This window comes from Elephas maximus, chromosome 27 (assembly GCF_024166365.1).
Source record: "Elephas maximus indicus isolate mEleMax1 chromosome 27, mEleMax1 primary haplotype, whole genome shotgun sequence".
In the NCBI taxonomy this organism is placed as follows: domain Eukaryota; kingdom Metazoa; phylum Chordata; class Mammalia; order Proboscidea; family Elephantidae; genus Elephas; species Elephas maximus.
In genome coordinates, this window is record NC_064845.1 from 9,646,040 (window position 1) to 9,665,555 (window position 19,516).

The following is a 19,516-nucleotide window of genomic DNA, read 5'->3' on the forward strand; positions in this document are numbered from 1 at the left end:
GAGTGAGCCCTTACTCAAAGACTTACTTTGATCAAAATTTGAGCTTAAGTACAATAAGGGATAAAAGAAATGATGCCATCCTTGATCTTCAACCCTCCAGGGGACCTACGATATAAGTTGAGGTAGACAGAGAAGTGGTAAGGTATGTACAAGTCTCTATAATATCAGGTGTTGTACAATAGGGGCTAACAGGGAATTGTGAGAATTTTCAAATTAACGTGATATCATATCTGGCTATGAAAATCAAAAAGAGATTCATGGAAGAAACGGACACGTAGAGATGGATCAAATTTGACTGGTGGAGACTGCAGGTATGGCAGGGAAGTAATTCTGGTAGAGGGTCAGCATGAAACGTGAGAGAGAAAGTGTTGATGACTCATTTCCTACAATCATGAGCAGTGAAAGTTTGTGGTTATAGAGAAGGACAGTAAGAAAAATAGTTGGAAAAATAGCTCTATCATGGCAGGTCTTGAACATAAAGCTGATGAGTCTTTCTTCATTCTTGCAGCCTGTGATTTGTGACTCCGAACTGGGGAAACAATATACTAGGAGTCTCCATTTACAGAATTTGATTAATTATAGCCTGACCTGTTCCCCAAGCGAACTTAAGGCAGCTTCCAAAGTTGTATAAAACATAGTACCCACTGCCGTTGAGTCAATTCCGACTCATAGCGACCCAATAGGACAGAGTAGAACTACCTGATAGAGTTTCCAAGGACCACCTGGAGGATTCGAACTGCCAACCTCTTGGTTAGCAGCCATAGCACTTAACCACTACGCCACCAGGGTTTCCATAGAATATAGTAGCATTAAGTAAGTGTAAAAAATGAGGCAAAGGGGAGAAAAGTAAGATGAAGACAGCATGGAAGCTAATAAAGTAAATGCCATTAAAACCTTATCAAAGTTAGGCAGTGACACGGATTGAATTACGTCCCCCCCAAAATGTGTGTATCAGTTTGGCTGGGCCATGATTTCTGATATTGTGTGATTTTCCTATATGCTGTAAATCCTGCCTCTATGATGTTAATGAGGTCATGATGGGCAGCAGTTGTGTTAGTGAGGCAGGACTCAACCTACAGGATTAGATTGTGTCTTGAGGCAATCTCTTGAGATATAAAAGATGGAAGCAAGCAGAGAGACGGGGGATCTCATACCACCAAGAAAGCAGCACCAGGAGCAGAGTGTGTCCTTTGGACATGGGGCCCCTGTGCCTGAGAAGCTCTTCCACCAGGGGACGATTGAGGATAAGGACCTTCCTCCAGAGCCAACAGAGACAGAGAGCCTTCCCCTGGAGCCGATGCCCTGAATTTGGACTTGTAACCTACTAGACTGTGAGAAAACAAATTTCTCTTTGTTAAAGCCATCCACTTGTGGTATTTCTGTTATGGCAGCACTGGATGGCTAAGACAGGCAGCAATGAATTATGCAGTTCACTGTGTCCATTGCATAAGAACATAAACCAAAAGTGCAGAAGAACTATTTCCAATACGGAGGTAAGAGAGAAATTTTTCCCATGGGTTTGAATGGAGCAGACACTGTGTAGTCCAATGAACAACAGACTTAAGTAAAGCCAGTTTCCAAGGGCTATTTATTATAGTGTCCTTCAAACTTAGGTAAATGGCATTATGCCAATGCATACTTGGGGAAAAAGCTATTTTTCAGGAAGCCAGTGAGAAGCAGTCATCCAGGTAAAACAGATTTCTCCACTTAATCCAGGGTTATAATTTAGAATAGCCAAGGAGAATGGGTAAACTTCATAATATCCAAATATTCCTCTGAAAAATATGATTTCTCTTAGCCAAGCTTCTGAAAGATATGAGTGGCAGTGACTTTGGAATTGTCATACTTCTTGACAAGTATTTGGAACGTAGCTTTCTTTGTTGCTGGTTACACGTAGGGCCATATGTTTTAACAATCAGCTGAACTTGGCATTGAATGGATATCCTTAAATTGAAGAAGCTAAGAAGAATTAAAAAAAAACCCATTCACTCTGCCCTCCCAATACACATATCCCTCTATATCTTACCGTTCACCTCATTGTAGAACAACCTCTGTAAACCACCCCATAGCTTTGAGTAGAGTAGCATTTCTGGTTACAAGTTCAAGGGTTACTATCAGAAAATACTGCTTTAGATTAAGGAATCTAATCTGTACTTTTTGGAATTACTCAGACTGCAGGGATAGTCTACTAAGGTAAATCTTCTTTTTATGATATTAAGACTACAACCTTGCAGATAAGATTAAAAAAAAAAAAAAGCTTAACCTAAAAATACATGCAGTTGTTGTGAAGGCTAAATAAGGAGAGGAAGGACCAGGTGTTGACACCAGGAGAATATTACAATAATAATATTAAAAGTTATCAAAGACCCGCCCAGGGCCAGTGGTGACAGGATGAAATGGATAGAACAGACTCAAAATATACTGTGAAAGTATAATCTACATGAAAAAATGATGACTTCATGTGGGGTAGAGTGAGCCAAAATGTCTCTGAGGTGTCTGGCTGGAAGAAAAATGACTTGTCAATTTATAAAAGAGATTGTCTATCTTACTCAAATTTTAGCTGAATATTAACATATGGTTATAACACAAAAATAACAGATATACTCCAAGCCACTGTCAAGGACAATAACAGTACCAAACTCATAGCTACACATAACTTTCAAAACCTTGGCTCAGAGAAATTTTATTTATATAGGCTTGCTTGAGTCCTAGTGAATTCTACAAAAGAAACTGGATTGGGAAAAAAGATTATGAGGCTGACTGAAATTATGAATATTAAGTTTAAACTTCTAATGAGTCACCCAAGAGTAGTGGGAGTAGATGAGGGACACCTAAGAAGTAGTTAGATGATCACTGATGATAGCTCATTTTCTTACCTAATGAACACAGTGAATTAATTCATTGCTGCCTAATTCTGATAAGTTTTAATGACATTTATTTTATTAGCCTCCCACCAACTTCAAGGAGCCCTAGTGGCACAGTGGTTACGCACTTGGCTGCTAACCAAAAGGTTAGCAGTTTGAACTCACTAGTCACTCCATGGGAGAAAGATACGGCGGTCTGCTTCTGTAAAGATTACAGACTTGGAAACCCTATAAGGCAGTTCTACTCTGTCCTGTAAGGTCACAATAACTCAGAATCGACTCAACAACAATGCGTGGAGGCTAACTTTATCTTACTCTTCTTCCCTTTACCTCATTTTTCTCACTTAAAAATCAAAGAGGACAGGGTTGGCAATATAGATTTGAAAGTCATACATATGAGAGTGAAAGCTGAGGAAGTAGAAGATTTTACTGAAGAAGAGAATGGAGAAAACAAAGTACTCTAAGCCCAGCATCCTCAGAAACAAGATAAAAAAGATCTAACTAAACATTTCATTGGGCAGAAGAAAAGCTACCAGTGGGTAAGTATATATCGAGCAAGGTACATGTGGGATAAAGGGTAATTAGTGGTGTAAGACCCTTACAAAGGCAAGATCGATGCAATCAAGAACACAGAAGGAAGAGTTAACATTGACGAAAAAGAAGGTCACGACTTAAAAAAAACAGGAGGATAGGAAGAGATGGAGAAGGAAGAAATGGGCATTTGCAGTGAAGAGGGAACATTTGAGGAAGATCGCATCAAATGTGTTACCCATCTTGTTATAACGGAGGAGGCAGCCGTTTCCTGAACAAACGGCAGTCTGGTGTTTGCAATGGGAGAAGAAGAAAACATTTACAACGTCTGCTCTGGGGAATCAGTAAGATGAATAAAAGGAGCATCAATAGGACCAACTCAGTTCATAAAGAATCAATTTGTTTAGAGGACACAGAACCTTCCTTACAGGAGAATTGTGACTATCAAATGTGAGTAACAAACAATCTACATAAAGCACTCATCTCAGCCTCTAGAGCTAGTGTCTATGTATTCCTTTGTGTGCAAATTTATCCTTACATTTCCAGCACCTTCTGCATACACTCAATACATGTGATGAATGAAATGCCATTTTGGCTTATTTCATGTTTGCACTGACACTTTCTCAAGGTCATTCAATGTCCTACTATATTTTTGTCAGAGAACATTATAATTGCTCTTGAGATAAGTAAATCATTATGGAAATTTTTCAAATGACCATTAACTGGCAGCTATTTGTGAGATCATAAAATTTACAATTAAACATAAACAGTTTTCAAAGATTATCAACAATTGTCAGACTAAGCCACTCCATGACTGTGGTAGAAAAAAGACAAAGACAAGGACATTCTCCAAAACTAAAAACAATTAAACATCTCCCTTTTCTGTCTCGTGTGAGTAACTACTATTTCTTGACCAATGATAACTCTATCCCCACTTTGTTCCTCTCATTTACTGGATAACACTTACTAAGACACCCAATCATTGAATTGCCCTACATTTTCTGGCAGGACCCAATATAGAACAAACTTTAATTCCCTTCAGCACTTCCCACAGTCACACTGCACCAGCCCAAATCCATAATAAGCCCCTCCAAACATCATCTTCTATGATTCCCCATTGTTCATCTAGTATACATTCTCCTTTGTTTTAGGGAGCTGGTAAATCTAACTTTGTGTCATGGGTTGAATTGTGTCCTCCCAAAATATGTGTCAGCTTGGCTAGGCCATGATTCCCAGTATTGTGTGGCTCTCCTTCACTTTATGATCTAATTCAGTTATCCTATGCGTTGTAAATTCTAAGCTCTATGGTATCAATGAGACAGGATTAGAGACAGTTATGTTAATGAGGCAGGACACAATCTACAGGATTAGGTTATATCTTGAGTCAATTTCTTCTGAGATAAAAGAGAGAAGCCTGCAGAGAGGAGAGGGACCTCATTAACACCAAGCAAGAAGAGCCAGGAGCAGAGTACATCTTTTGGACCCAGGGCTCCTGCACTGAGAAGCTCCTGGAGTAGGGAAAGATTGATGACAAGGACCTTCCCCCAAAGCCAACAGAGAGGAAGCCTCCTCCTGGAACTGGCACCCTGAATTCAGACTTCTAGCCTCGTAGACTGTGAGAGAATAAATTTCTGTTTGTTAAAGCCATTTGCTTGTGGTATTTCTGTTACAGCAGTGCTAGATAACTAAGATACTTTGTTTGACTATAGTTGGTCCCTGGTCTTTTTGGGTTGGTAGATACTATTCTTCCAGAGAAAGTATTTCAGAATCTCAATGATTTTAACCACCCTTGCATATTTGATTTGCTATAGTAACTGCTCAGGTATGAACAAAATTCACATTTCCTGAAACTGGAGTCCTGTGTTTCACAAGATTTGAATCCATTGGGCAGATTGCTGAACTCAGAGCAAGCACATTAACTAATTACATTGATGCTCAATAGGAGCCTGCAACTCGTCACTCTGAAACCAACATGACTGTGCTGTCCACTGAAATATTTTGAGCCCTTGTAAATCAGAGGACACAATTGGTTTAAACTCTTTTCAGCTTTTTGCCTTCCATTTTTAGGAAAATGATGTGAAGTGACAAGAGTTTTGATATGCAGTATCGGGTCCAGTTAGCTAATGGTATTTCAATCAATATTCTATCCAAGCTAAATCACTGTAAATGCACTAAAGTGGGTGACTCATTCGAGTGTAAAAGGAGGACTGACCTAATAAGAATCAACGCGCTGCTTGTGAGATATTCCACGTTACCAAAATGAGCAAAACTTAGTGATAGAAAAGAAGAAAAACAAGCAATATTTTGGGTGGCAAACCAACTTTGAAATCACATTGCCTTGGTTTTGGTAGGTATAAATATTTGTGATCTATAGCTTGGGGAAAAAATACCTCCATTAGGAAAAAAATTTATTTTAATCAGGAAAATGAAAAGTTACATATACGGTAATAGCTTTATATATATACGTATATCTTCTGAAAGTTAGATTTAATTTCAATATGTAATGAAAGTATATTATACATGTGACCAATTTCAAATGTGTTATATCAATTCCACAAACCACAAGGGACTGGAAGCCTCCTATTAAATACATTGGGAAGAGTGTAGGCTGCTCTCAGTACTGCGTGCAAGGATATATCATTTGAAACGTGATTTCAATACAAAAACCATTAAAAGCAGCAGTCAGTTGGTTGCAGAGATACTGACTTTCTAGTGGATGGATGGTATATTGACGTAAAATTTGGCAATGGCTTTAGACTTAGAGAATGACTCCAGATTCTGTGATACTTATCTAGGAAGATATATTTCCTCAAATTCCACTTTGAATGCCACAGTGTTAAGATGCGATGACTGGCCTTAAGGGAAATTTTAGAGGTCACGTCTACCACCAAAGTCACCACCACCATGATCGTCATCATCACCTTTGTTTCCATCTTCAGCTGAATAAAGTCCTATTTCCTGGTACATATTCTAAGTCTGCGATACTAAAACCTTAGTAAATTTGTAAGTGGCAAAGCAACATTTCAAAGGGTTTCAAAACCAGAAATTTAAACCACATATGATCACTCTGTGCCTTCCCTTCTAGCTTATTTTCATGTGCCCACTGTAGGATTCAAAATTACAATCATTCTTCAATTTTGTCACCTTTTTTTTACTGTACAGCCCTGGTGTCACTGTGGTTAAAGCGACTGACTACTAACCAAAAGGTCAGTGGTTCGAAATCACCAGTGGCTCCAAGGGAGAAAGGTACGGCAATCTACTTCCATAGAATTTTCAGTCTTGGGAACCCTGTGGGGTCGCTGTGAGTCAGAATTGACTCGATGGCTGTGAGTTTTACTATAAATACTATTTTTATGTTGCTATAAAAGCTTTTTATAAAATCTTTATAATGTATTTACTATATATTAGTTCAGCTGATATTATTGTAATAATTCAGCCACTAGGGAAGAAATGTAATGAATACCCTTAACATTTGTCCTATTTTTGGATATCAGGCCTGGAAACTGTTTTTAAACACTAATTTGATTCTGCCAATCTGTAATGGCAAACGTGAGGGTAGTGTTGCTTATAAAAGTCTTAAAACACTTCCCTGAATGTAGGAAAGAAAGAAGAAAAGGAAGCCTCAATTATTTAATATTTGAGTCAGGCACTCTATTAGGTATTATAGCTATGTTATCTCAATCATCCTCATCTTATTGGGTATGCATAAAGAATTGCTATTACACTATTATCTGTACTTAAGGACAGGGAAAATAAGCTTCAGAAAATTTAAGTAACTTTTGTTATCAAATAATTACTAAATAATGATAATTTTTTTTTTTAATGATACCAGGAGTCACATATGCCCTCTTGACTCTGAAAGCCATTTCTATTCCTTACACTACCCTTTTTCCTATTCTGAGCTTTATGAGTGTGAATGAGTGGAAACAGTGCCTGCTGGTGACTTTTCAGATAAGGTCAACACACAATCACGATCAGCCCTCATTTTCTCTCTCTACTGAGATTTTATGGCACTCAAACTTCCCTGGATCCATTTCTTCATTTACTTGTTACTACAGGAATAAGAGTCTTTGTACTCCCAAGCTGAATTTGCAGAGGGTTTACAAAATTCAGCGCTGTATTAAAAAACACAATTAAAGACACCAGCAATAATAATAAAATTAAAAAAAATTACCATTATCAAGAAATAGTTAAGAGCAACAACAACAACAACAAAAACATGTTACCAGGAATCTTTAGAATGTACTGCATCTAACTCCAACTATCCTGATAACCAAGGCCAAGAGGGAACTAGATTAAATTATGTATTTCACATTGTCAGTTAAGAAGAAGTGTATCTGTTCATCTGGAGAGAGCTACTTGCCGAGGCACTGAACTCAAGAAGCAATTTATCATTTGCCTCTTTTTATAAAGGGCATTGGGTAAAATAATGGACAGTTACTTCAACTGTGGTGTTTCAAAAAGTGAGTAACCATTGTTTAAATTTAAGTGTCATATATCACCCCTCTAAGAGAGAAAGCGGTTAAAATATATTACACCTTAGAGAAAGCATTTCTATAGGGACGTGCCATCAGATGGTTCAGGTACTGTGCTTTCTGATAAACGAATATAACGTAGAGTCTAGAGAAACGTTGCATGTCTATCAGGCACCATCTTTCCAGTCTTGGATGTCTCAAGTTTGCCTTGGCAAATGGTGAATCAGTCAATTTTTGGTAGTTTCTCTGACGGGAACCTCAAGTACCTTTGATAAAAAAGGAGCCACGTGCTTTCAGTACCCGATGTACTGACTTGGGTGTAAGGAATTAGTTCAAAATCTATTGTCTTGAAAGTGCTCTCTTCCTCTGTTGCCTGTTATACAGGCTCCGCCTTTTTGTAGATGATCGAGGTACTAAGGGACACTGCGTTGCTGCTGTGGTGGCCTCAAAGCCTGTTGCTGCCACTAACTGAAGGATGCTTCTACAAAGAGACTGCCTCACTCTTTCGGGGATGCTAACTTGCCGTTTGATATGCGTGCCGCACAGTCACATGGCATCCGGCTTTGACCTTGCCTCAGAAACCAATGACCACTGAGATGACTCCAACTTACAGCGACCCCGTGTGTGTCAGAGTAGAACTGTGCTTCATAGGGTTTTCAGTGGCTGATTTTTCCGCAGTAGAGCACGAGGGCTTTCTTCTAAGACACTTCTGGGTAGATTCAAACTGCCAACCTTTCGGTTAGCAGCTGAGCACATTCGCCCCACCCAGAGATTCCACTCATGCCTCAGAAGGGCAATCGCATCTCCAGCCATCCCAGGCCTGCCCTACGCATTGTTTAGTCTTTAGACAAGGCCAGAAAAACTTTCGCCACCAGAGTGCAAAGCAGAATACAATACTCACAGAAGCAGTTACCCAGAGAAAAATAGACTAGCTAATACTGATAGAAGGTGTACTGGTGGCGCTAACCAAAAGGTCGGCAATTTGAACGCACCAGCTGCTCCCCTGGCTACCTGTTCCCATAAAAATTACATCCTAGGAAACCCTACATACCAGTTCTTCTCTGTCAAATCGGGTCACTGAGAGTCAGAATCTACTTGATGGCGTACAACAACGGTGCTGAGAGAACAAGAGTAACTTCAGTGGACGCTAGTTAACAACAGGCACCACAAAACCAGCACAGGTGGTGCGAAGAAGATGTAAGAGATATTTTTACTCCAAAATCCACTGGAACGATAAATTTCTTACCTTTACTCTGAATTTCTATCAGTGCAAAATTCTAAATGTTGACAAGAAAAGATTAAACCCAACGTACATTTGTTTCTCCTGGTTGGTGATGTTCTGTGGCTAATACGTACGAATAATCCTCAGAAGACATATATGAGAATATGAAAAATAAAAATGCACTTAATGTGTTTTCATACTTTAGTACAACCATCAATTATGCTGTGCAAACTGTCACAATAAGAAATACGTCTCTTTCCTGTCTGGAGGGAAGATGAGAGGGCAGAGGGGACCAGAAGCTGCCTGAATGGACACAAGGAGAGAGAGAGTGGAGGGAAGGACTGTGCTGTCTCATTGGGGGAGAGCAGTGAGGAGCGTATAGCAAGGTGTACGTAAATTTTGGTATGAGAAACTGATCTGATTTGTAAACTTTCACTTAAAGCATAATAAAAATTAATTAAAAAAAAGAAATATGTCTCTCAATTTCCATCTTAGTCTCTCTCATCTCTATGTTTCTTATGTTTGATGAAGCAAAAAGCATAAAAATGCTCATTGTAAAGGAAAGGCACCTCCTGTTTATTATAAAGAATGCTAGTGATAGAATTAATTTGGAATATTTCTGAAAATAAATTAATTAGAACAGGCAAACTATAGCCCATAGGCCAAATTCGGCTCCCTGCCTGAAATAATGTTTTGGAAATACATGCTTTTGTAATAAAGTTTTTTTTTTTTTTGTAAATAAAATGTTTTTGGAACATAGCCATGCTTATTTGTTTACATACTCTCTGTGACTGTTTTTGAAATATAAGGACAGAGTTCAGTAGCTGTGACATAGACCCTGCATAATGGCGTTCCCTTTGAGTCGATTCTAAAGGGCAGAATAGAACCAGGCTGTAAATCTTTATGGAAGCAGACTCCCACTTCTTTCTCCTGTGTGGCTGCTGGTGGGTTCAAACCACTGACATTTAGGTTAGCAGATGAGTGCTTAACCACTGCGCCACCAGGGTCCCTTTACATAGGCCCTATACCCTGCAAAACCTAAAATATTTCCTATATGGACCTTTACGGAAAAGGCTTGCTGACCCTGGATTAGAAGATCAGGAGAGATAATTTTTCGGCTCCCTACAATATCCCCCGCCCTCAAAAAACAACTGAGCTAAGTAACAGTGATGTTTATACAAAAACAAAAACCCTTTTCCACGGACTCGATTCCAACTCATAGCGACTCTATAGGACAGGGTAGACCTGCCTCATAGTTTCCAAGGATCACCCGGTGGATTCGAACTGCCACCTTTTTGGTTAGCAGCCTTAGCACCTAACTACTGTGACATCAGGGTTTATATATATATAACACACATATATATGTATATTTATATATATATATATATATATACATACATATATAGTCTATTGGAAACCCTGGTGGTGTAGTGGTTAAGTGCTATGGCTACTAACCAAAGGGTCGGCAGTTCGAATCCACCAGGCACTCCTTGTAAACTCTCTGGGGCAGTTCTACTCTGTCCTATAGGGTTGCTATGAGTCAGAATCGACTCGACGGCACTTGGTTTGGTTTGGATATAGTTTATTTGTTTAAGCTCCATTTAGGATCTGTTACTTGAATAGAGCAATAAAAAATGGGGTCTTACAGGAAAGGTCTTTAAGACTTCATTTAGTGAACAATACAAACACACCAGAAGAACACAATGACTCAACGTGCACGTGCCTATTTGTCCCCTCACAAAACAATATGGACAAAGTGTGTTCTACAGAGTGCTCTGTGTACATCTGTCTCGTTCTGTGCTATGAGCCATTTTTTATTGTCCTGTCCTCTGCCATTAGATTCTGTGCTCTTTGAGGGCAGGGAATACATATACTATCCTACACCACTTCACCTGGTTCCTTGTAGCACTGTGCAGGGAGCTCAATAAATATTAGTTGAATGAATGATAAATAAACTCTCCCTAATTAGAACTCCTTGAAGAGAAACAAAATATCAATTAATTAGTACATTTAAAGAAATGCAATTTTGTAACCAAAGTAGATCACAGCATCCAGCAAAGAAATGAAACCGACGTTCCTGTTAGGCTTGTGTGAACATACAACTCTGTGTCAGGTCAGTTACAGGAAATACAATTTAATGGCTAATTGGTGCTAATTAGAGGAATTATTGGACCTAATTTTTAATTACCAGATGGAAATCATTTGTAATTAGCTCATGGTCCCTGTGAAAACAAATGTTGCTTAGAGCTTGAAAAAATGGTTTTGTTCTCTGAAATAGCTCAAACATTCCCCCACCCGCTGCCCAAATGGGACAGGTTTATCAAGTCATTCTCACCCAAGAAAAGGCAGTATAAAGGTAGTCTTCAACTACATCTTTGGTTGAGGATTATCCATTTCAAATTAATGAGGCTTTCCAATGCAAACTTATATTATTGACAAGCAAAAATAATAAGGAAGAAACAAAAGTTTATTCTCTTTAAACAGTGAATTTTGCCTTAATACTCCAATGTAAATTACTTTGTGATGGATTTCATTCTTAGAGTGTAACACCCTAGATAGAAATGTAACACTTAAGGACTTAATCTACAACTACACTGAGTAAGCTTTGTTGTGATTTATTTATACTCTTTCTGTGACATCTCGTTGTGTCCTTATACTGACATTTACTATTTTCAACCTATTTTACCTGGTGTATAGAAAATACTATTGAAGAGCAAAGATGTCACCTTGAAGACTAAGGTGCGCCTGACCCAAGCCATGGTATTTTCAATCGCATCATATGCATGTGAAAGCTGGACAATGAATAAGGAAGACTGAAGAAGAATCGACGCCTTTGAATTGTGGTGTTGCCGAAGAATATTGAATATACCATGGACTGCCAAAAGAACGAACAAACTGTCTTGGAAGGAGTATAACCAGAATGCTCCTTAGAAGCGAGGATGGTGAGACTGGGTCTCACATACTTTGGACATGTTGTCAGGAGGGATCAGTCCCTGGAAAAGGACATCATGCTTGGCAGAGTACAGGGTCAGTGGAAAACAGGAAGACCCTCAACGAGGTGGATTGACACACTGGCTGCAACAATGAGCTCAAGCATAACAACGATTGTAAGGATGGCGCAGGACCGGGTAGTGTTTCGTTCTGTTGTGCAAAGGGTCGCTAAGAGTCGGAACCGACTCAACGACACCTAACAACAACAACAACATAGAAAATACATGGCAGAGAATGCATATCTGTTCCAAGTTCTGTAGGTTCTTTTCAATGCATTTCTTTGGCCCTGTTTTTCATTTTTCCAAGACCAGGTTCAAATTCTGAGTCTAAGCTTGAGTAAAGGAGGATGACTTTTGATTCTAAGCTGTTATCTGTCGAGGCAAGTCTTCTTCTTGTTTTCATGCTGAAGCTCTTCCAGGAAATTAGGCTCAAGGCAACGAGATAAATATTTGACTATAAAATAGCTATTGCTTTCATATGTGCCTCATAAAATCCAACCATATACATATTTGAAAAATGGTGTTTTACTCTTCATTTCCACATGTATTTTTTAATTAAATTTTTCTTAAAATAAGAGGATCTTTAAGAAGTTACAATTGCTATGGAAAAGGAACGAACACTAAAAAGAAAACAGATTCCTGATTTTGCACGAGAAGTTGTAAGGTGATTCCAGCCTTTTCTATTCTCTGTTCTTGTAACGAGCTGAACAAGGTGTAGCAGAGATGTAGGCAGGAGAGAGGATTCCAGTGAAATAAATCAGACACTCCCTTTTTCCCCTAACTTCTGCCACTTTCTTCTGGATATGACTCTTGCCTTAGCTTTACTTTTTCTGAATGATGATGATTACTTTTACAAAAACGGCGAACATTTACTGACCACGGACACCAGGTACTCTGCTGTTCCACATGCACTATTTCATGGAATCCACTCAATAATCATATTAAACACTTATGATTGTCATTCTCATTTAGGAGATGAGAAAACTGAGGCACAAAGAGGTCAAGTAATCTCCTCAAAGATGCCCAGTTATTACAGGATGAAGATAAGGATTTGAACCCAAGTGATCTAATTCCAGAACCCGTTTGTAGCAACTCTGTATTTTTGCCTAAGCCTGTATAATCAAATTGGCAATGAATGATTATTTTTTTTAAATATATTCACTCTTTCATCTTAACTATTTCCAGTAGATTCTTCCTAAACAAAAATATTCCTTACATCATGCATTTGATAAACTTATTGAACACATTAAAATAACCATACAACTGCTGTAGTAAAAATAAAGTTTGGGTTGCTTCATCCCTAAAATCATTTTAAGTATCCTTGGCAACACATAAACCGTGCCCTGGGAACAGAGATCTAGGACAATTTCCTGTCCTTAATCAACCCATGTATTCTGCAAAGAACTTCATTCCTAAAAATTCTCGGAGGGAAAGTCTTCATTGCCTTTGCAATATATTCCAGAAATAAGAGCTATCAGTCATCCCTCTACTTTGGGATATTTTCCCTGATAATCAGTCCGTATCTTATCAATGGCAAAAACCAAACCAAACCCAAACATGCAAACATAAGCCAAAAAACTCATGCTGTGGAGTGGATTCTGACTCAAAATACCCCTCCCTAAATAGTAGTTTCTTATGTTTATATTGCGTGATTTCCTTAACCTCTGTTACCTTCTTGCCAAGTTCACTTTGGCCACTTGCTCCCATGATCTGGACTTTTCCAAGACCTTAAATCCAAGTATTCCACTTCTGACCACTGTATTCGCACATCTCATTGAAGCCGCTAGATTCTATTCTCTGCATTCTTCCTAGCTCCCACTCCCCATTGCTGCCTTTTCTTTTCCTATTGCTGGAAACTACAGTCTATCACTAAGTCCTTCTCTTCCCAACTTCATCAGTGGACATTGCCAAGGGCGTATTAACCAGTAAGCACGGTACACATCGGTTTACGTTAAGCAAGCTATGCACGGGCTTAAACTTACTTGTGTTTATTTACTAATCTGTAGTGAACAATTTCACATGGGTTTCACCACAACCTTGAAAACAGGTGAAATTGTTCACTACAGATTAGTAAGTATGCACAAGTCAGCCTGTCCACAGCTTGCTCATTGGGTAATCTGGTCCTGCACATTGTCCTTCTTTTCACCCCACTCAGTAAAACCTTAATGCTGGGTTAATCCACCTGTCTGCCGTCTCAGCTTCTGAGCACCACTGTGCAAAATCAAACATCTTCACTGACCAGTGTCACAAAGATCCGTCATCTAAGGCTTCAAATGGACCCCTGTAACGCCCCTCAAACCTATATTTTGCTAGTCGGCTTTCTCACTTCACAAATTTTCAGTTCTTCATTCTCTTTAAATTTCTTACCGTAGCATTGCCCACTTATTCTCAGAAGATGCCACTTAATACTTCACATAAAAAGAAATGGTATTTTTCACGTAGGAAATCTTTTGACTTACTACCAGTACATTTACAAACTTACGTGCACATGTCTTCCCTTCTTCTTCCTGTCCCCCCACTCTCCTGGAGGAGATGTCTGGCTTCCTCGAGGACCTTGCTCTATCAGTCTTTCCCTTTAGAAGTGACATCTTCAACCTTTAGAACTCTCTCCTGGCTTCTATCCATCATGATTAACTGTTTCTAATCTTTAAAAAATCAATCGATGAATCAGTTCCATTCTCAATTTATTTCCTGTTATCTTCCCTGCTCCCTTTCAAAGCCAAATTGTTGCATTTCCTACACTTGGTATTTTCACTTCCTTACAAGATGTGACATTCACTGTGTTTGTTCTTCTCCCTAAAACTGTCCCATCAAATTCGCTAACTAAACCCAGTGTAACAAAAGAGAATGGATTCTTTCCAGGGCGCATCTTACCGCACAGGCTTCTCCTTAGAAATGTTCTCTTCCTTTTGGTTTCTTTGAAACCTCAGACTCTTGGTTTCCCTTCTATGTATTTAGTTGCTCTTTTCAATCTATATTTTAGTCTTCTCTTCCCATTCTTTATTTTCAAGGTTCTGCCTACTTCATTTTAAGCACATTCTCTGGGTGACATGATTTAATTTCATGCTAACAACTCCAAAATCCATTTCTTGCTAAGAGCTGTCTTCGGAGCTCCACACACACACATCCAAACATCTACTGAACAGCTCCACTTGGATGGCTCATTAAAAACAAAAAACAAGACAAGCAAACAAAAAACTGTTGCTGTTGAGTCGATTCAGACTCATAGTGACGCTACAGGACAGAACAGAACTGCCCCATAGGGTTTCCACGGCTGTAAATCTTTATGGAAGCAGACTTCCACATCTTTCTCCCACAGAGCTGCTAATGGTTTCAAACCACTGACTTTTTGGTTAGCAGTTGAGTGCTTAACTACTGTGCCACCAGGGTTTCTCGGATGTCTTATAGACATCTCAAACTCAGTATGTACAACACTGATTTTGGCCTCCTTCCTGCCAAACCTGATCCTACTTCCAATGGTTCAGTCCCCAGCAAATGGCACCTCGGGCCATTGCTTTGCCATGAACCAGAGAACTTGCTTTGAGTCTTCTCTCTCCTTTTATCCTGACATTAATTCAGAGAACAAGTCCTGTGTGTTCTATCTCCTTAATACGTCACAAATCTGCCGACTTCTCTCCATTCTCATTTCCACAACCTAAGTACATTCCATCATGATTTTTGTTTGTTTGTTTTAATTTTCTTAAGGTGAAAGTTTACAGGTCAAATTAGTTTCTCAGTCAAAAATTTATACACATACTGTTTTGCGACATTAGTTGCAGTCTTCACAATGTGACAGCACCCTCTCCCTTTCCACTTTGGGTTTCCCGTGTCCATTTGACCAGTTCCTGTCCCTTCCTGCCTTCTCATTCTGCTTTTGAACAGGAGCTGCCCATTTGGTCTTGTATATCTGATTGAGCTACCATCATGATTTCTTGACTCAATTATTGAGTTCTATTTCTCTTTTCCTAGTTTTGCTTCTCTTCAATGCATTTACACCCTATAGCCAGAGTGGTCATGTTGCTCTTCAACTGAAAATCCTTTGATGTATTTCTGTTGCCATCAGGATAGAGTTCAAGTTACCATACCTAGTGATATTACTCCAGCTTATTTCTCCAGACTTGTTGCTCTACTCCCTATCTCTTTAGTGGTATCCCTAGCCTATTTAGCCATCTGCAGTTCCCTGATTTTGCCATTCCATACTGACCATGAGCCTTGTACATGTTGCCTCCTTGGTCTGAAACTTTCATCTCCAATTTGTTTTGTACTTGGTTAATTCCCAAAGGTCAGTGGTTCAAACTTACCAGCTGCTCCACAGGAGAAAAGATGTGACAGTCTGCTTCCATAAAGACACAGCCTGGGAAACCTTATGGGACAGTACTGCTCTGTCCTATAGGGTCACTATGAGTCAAAATTGACTCAATGCTCACGGGTTAATTCCTGTTTGTCCTTATGTCTCTGTTTAGACATGTCTTCTACTGGAACTTTTTTTGACCTGCCCTACAATGCTTTTTTACAATGCTAGTTGTTTTTCTCTCTACATCATTGTAGTCCCTAGGAGCAATAATGATTAGTGTAGTGGTGGCTGATAATATTTGAGCAATTATTTTATGCCAAAAATCTGTACTAAGAAGGTTATATATTTTAATTCATTTAATGCTCATAACAACCTTAGGAGATAATTATTACTATTATCGCCAATGAGTAAACCAATGGTGTAGTGGTTAAGAGCTTAGCTACTAACCAAAAGGTTGACAGTTCAGTTTTTTTTTTTTTTTAAAATGTGTTCTAATTTAATGTTGTTGTTGCTGCTGCTGTTATTTGTGACGTTAAAGGTATAAAGTATGGAAACAATCCAGAAAGATTAGAAGTCCTCAGGAATAAAATGAATTCTGAGCTAGATTTGTAAGGATGAATAAGAGTTCACCAGTTAGAGAGGAGTGGGAAAGTTGCATTAGGTGGATGGGACAGGATGTGGACACGCTTGGTGGCAGGGAACAATATGGGGTGATGAGATGACACCAAGTCATTTAGAATCGTTGGGGCAAATAAATGATCACTATGGCAGACACTAAGGCTGGGTCAGGGTAGACGTGATTTTAGGCAAGGACCCTTTCTTTGAGTCGCATGTCACCATGTTCTTTTATTTATTCAGAAATATTTATTGGGAGCATACTATGTGGCAATTATTAGGCTCGGTGCTAGGGATGCATCTTCTCTCTGAGAACTTAGAGTCTAGTTAGGAAGTCAGGTGTAAACAAGTTATTAAACACTGTCGTATGTGCTGTAATGCAAACAAATACATTTAAGTTTATAAACTTTTCAGTCAGATTCTTGAGTTCAGAATCTACTTGTGTCCCTTACTAGTTGTGAAGCCTGGGGGAAATTACTTAACTTCCTATTGTTGTGTTGTTAGGTGCCTGTGAGTCGTTTCCGACTCCTAGCGATCCTATAGGACAGAGTAGAACTGCCCCATAGGGTTTCCAAGGAGTGACTGGTGGATTTGAACTGTTAACCTTTTGGATAGCAGCCATAGCACTTAACCACTACACCACCAGCATTTCTGTATCCCCAACAGTTGAGTACAATGTTTAGCACTCAGAAGGTGTTCAAAAAATGTTTTACATATTGATAGAAGGAAATTGGGTTCAGTTGTGGCTCTATAGTTTAACAAGCAGATACCTTGAACTCCAACAAATTGTCAGTTTAATTGACCACTACACTGGCAAAGAATTCACTATTATTTGAATTGTCTAATGGTGGCATATTGGGAAATACGGAAGGGAGATGGTACAACACCCTTGCCTTTTCACTTTCTTGTGTGGTCAGGGGTTGGACAAAAGATATATCATTTTCAAAAGCCATGTAAGCTGTTTCCACCAGGTAATTTGTTAAATGTTGGTTAACATTTTCAGAAGGCAAGTCTACTTTGATTTAGAGGTAGACCAAAAAAGCCTGCGCACATTTATAAGATGTCAAACCACCAATCAAAAATTATAAGGGGAAAAAGCCCTGTAAAATCCCCCACACAATTATTTTTCAATTCATCTCTATATTGATCCCCTCGTTTGTATCCCACTGCTGAAACTCTAGCATATTTTTTTATTCTAATTTTATCATATCTCAGCTTTCTAATTCTTCTCCATGATTTCTGTTTCTCCTTCCTCAAGTACATATGAAGCTGTCAGAGTAAGTTTCTGAAGTATCTACTCTGACCAAGTTGTTTGTTTGATCAAGAACCTTCAGTGGCTTCTACCTATGGAATCAGGTAGAAACCCCTGAACCTAGATTTGCAGTCAGATGTTGTGCCCCAACTGACGTGCACAGAGTCTGATGCGTGGTTGATTATCTACTAAGTGCTTTTGATGCTTGGATTGTTTTTCCATCATGTTCTCGAAAGTGAGACCAGGAAACCTAGTTTAAGGAAAGTTCTGATTTTGTTTGTGTCTCTCATTACTGTTAATATTGGTGAATTATCAAGAATAGAGGTCATGCTATATAAAGTAGGCGCTACATACGTTACACAAAGTTACTTCTCAGGGGTCTCAGAGTCTAAATAAAACAAGCCCATTAAGATATGACAGGTGATACACTTAGGAAAAATAGAAGTGATCTTTTAATTAATGGCAATTTATACACATATCCAAGACCAAAGTTGCAGGCAGGCCCCAGGTTATGAACATCCGACTTACAGACAACTCATTCTTGCCCTTTAGTGTTCCGTAAATTTGCCCTCACTTTGAACTGATTGAACCAACTCCTACCCACAAAAAATTCATCAAAATCACCTTCGTTTGCTGCACACGCAGCTTTTAAATCATTGTGAGGACTTCGAGCCTTTTCTTGCACTAACCAAACCAAACCTATTGCTGCCGCGTGGATTCCAACTCATAGCAACCCTATAGAACAGAGCAGAACTGCCCCATGGGGTTTCCAAAGATGTAGATCTTTATGGAAGCAGACTGTCACATCTTTCTTCCACAGAGCGGCTGGTGGGTTAGAACTTCTGACCTTTCAGTTAGCAGCCGAGCACCTTTCTTGCAATAAAGTAAGGCTGAATGAGAACTGTATGCACCTGTTCCAACTTACCTACGAATTCGACTTTTAAAGACACAGAGACATCTCGTTTGTAAGACGGGGACTTCCTGTACGTCACAGCAGAAAGCTAACTTTTTGTCCCTCGATTGGTGCCTTCTTAACTGAAGTTCTAAGATGAGTGTTGAGTCTTAAGCATAACTAAACAAATCCACAAGACATGAGAAAAGGATTATCCTTTGGATGTTGGGTCAAGCAAACAGGGTAACCAAGAACAAGATGTTCTCTACTTGAAAACCACAGTCCAGTTGCCAGACTCAACTGCCTCATGGGCTCTTTCATCTATTTCTGGCTTTGATTGTTTACTCTGTTTCTCTGATGCCCTTCTTGGTTTGAACACTA

The 19,516-nt window shown here is 39.1% G+C and overlaps 1 protein-coding gene across 9 annotated transcripts in view; it reads right to left on the bottom strand.

Moving 5' to 3' along the window:
- RBMS3 (RNA binding motif single stranded interacting protein 3) overlaps positions 1-19,516 on the bottom strand; it is an 817,329-nt gene that overhangs the window by 51,873 nt on the left and 745,940 nt on the right. The gene's annotated exons all lie outside the window — the stretch shown is intronic.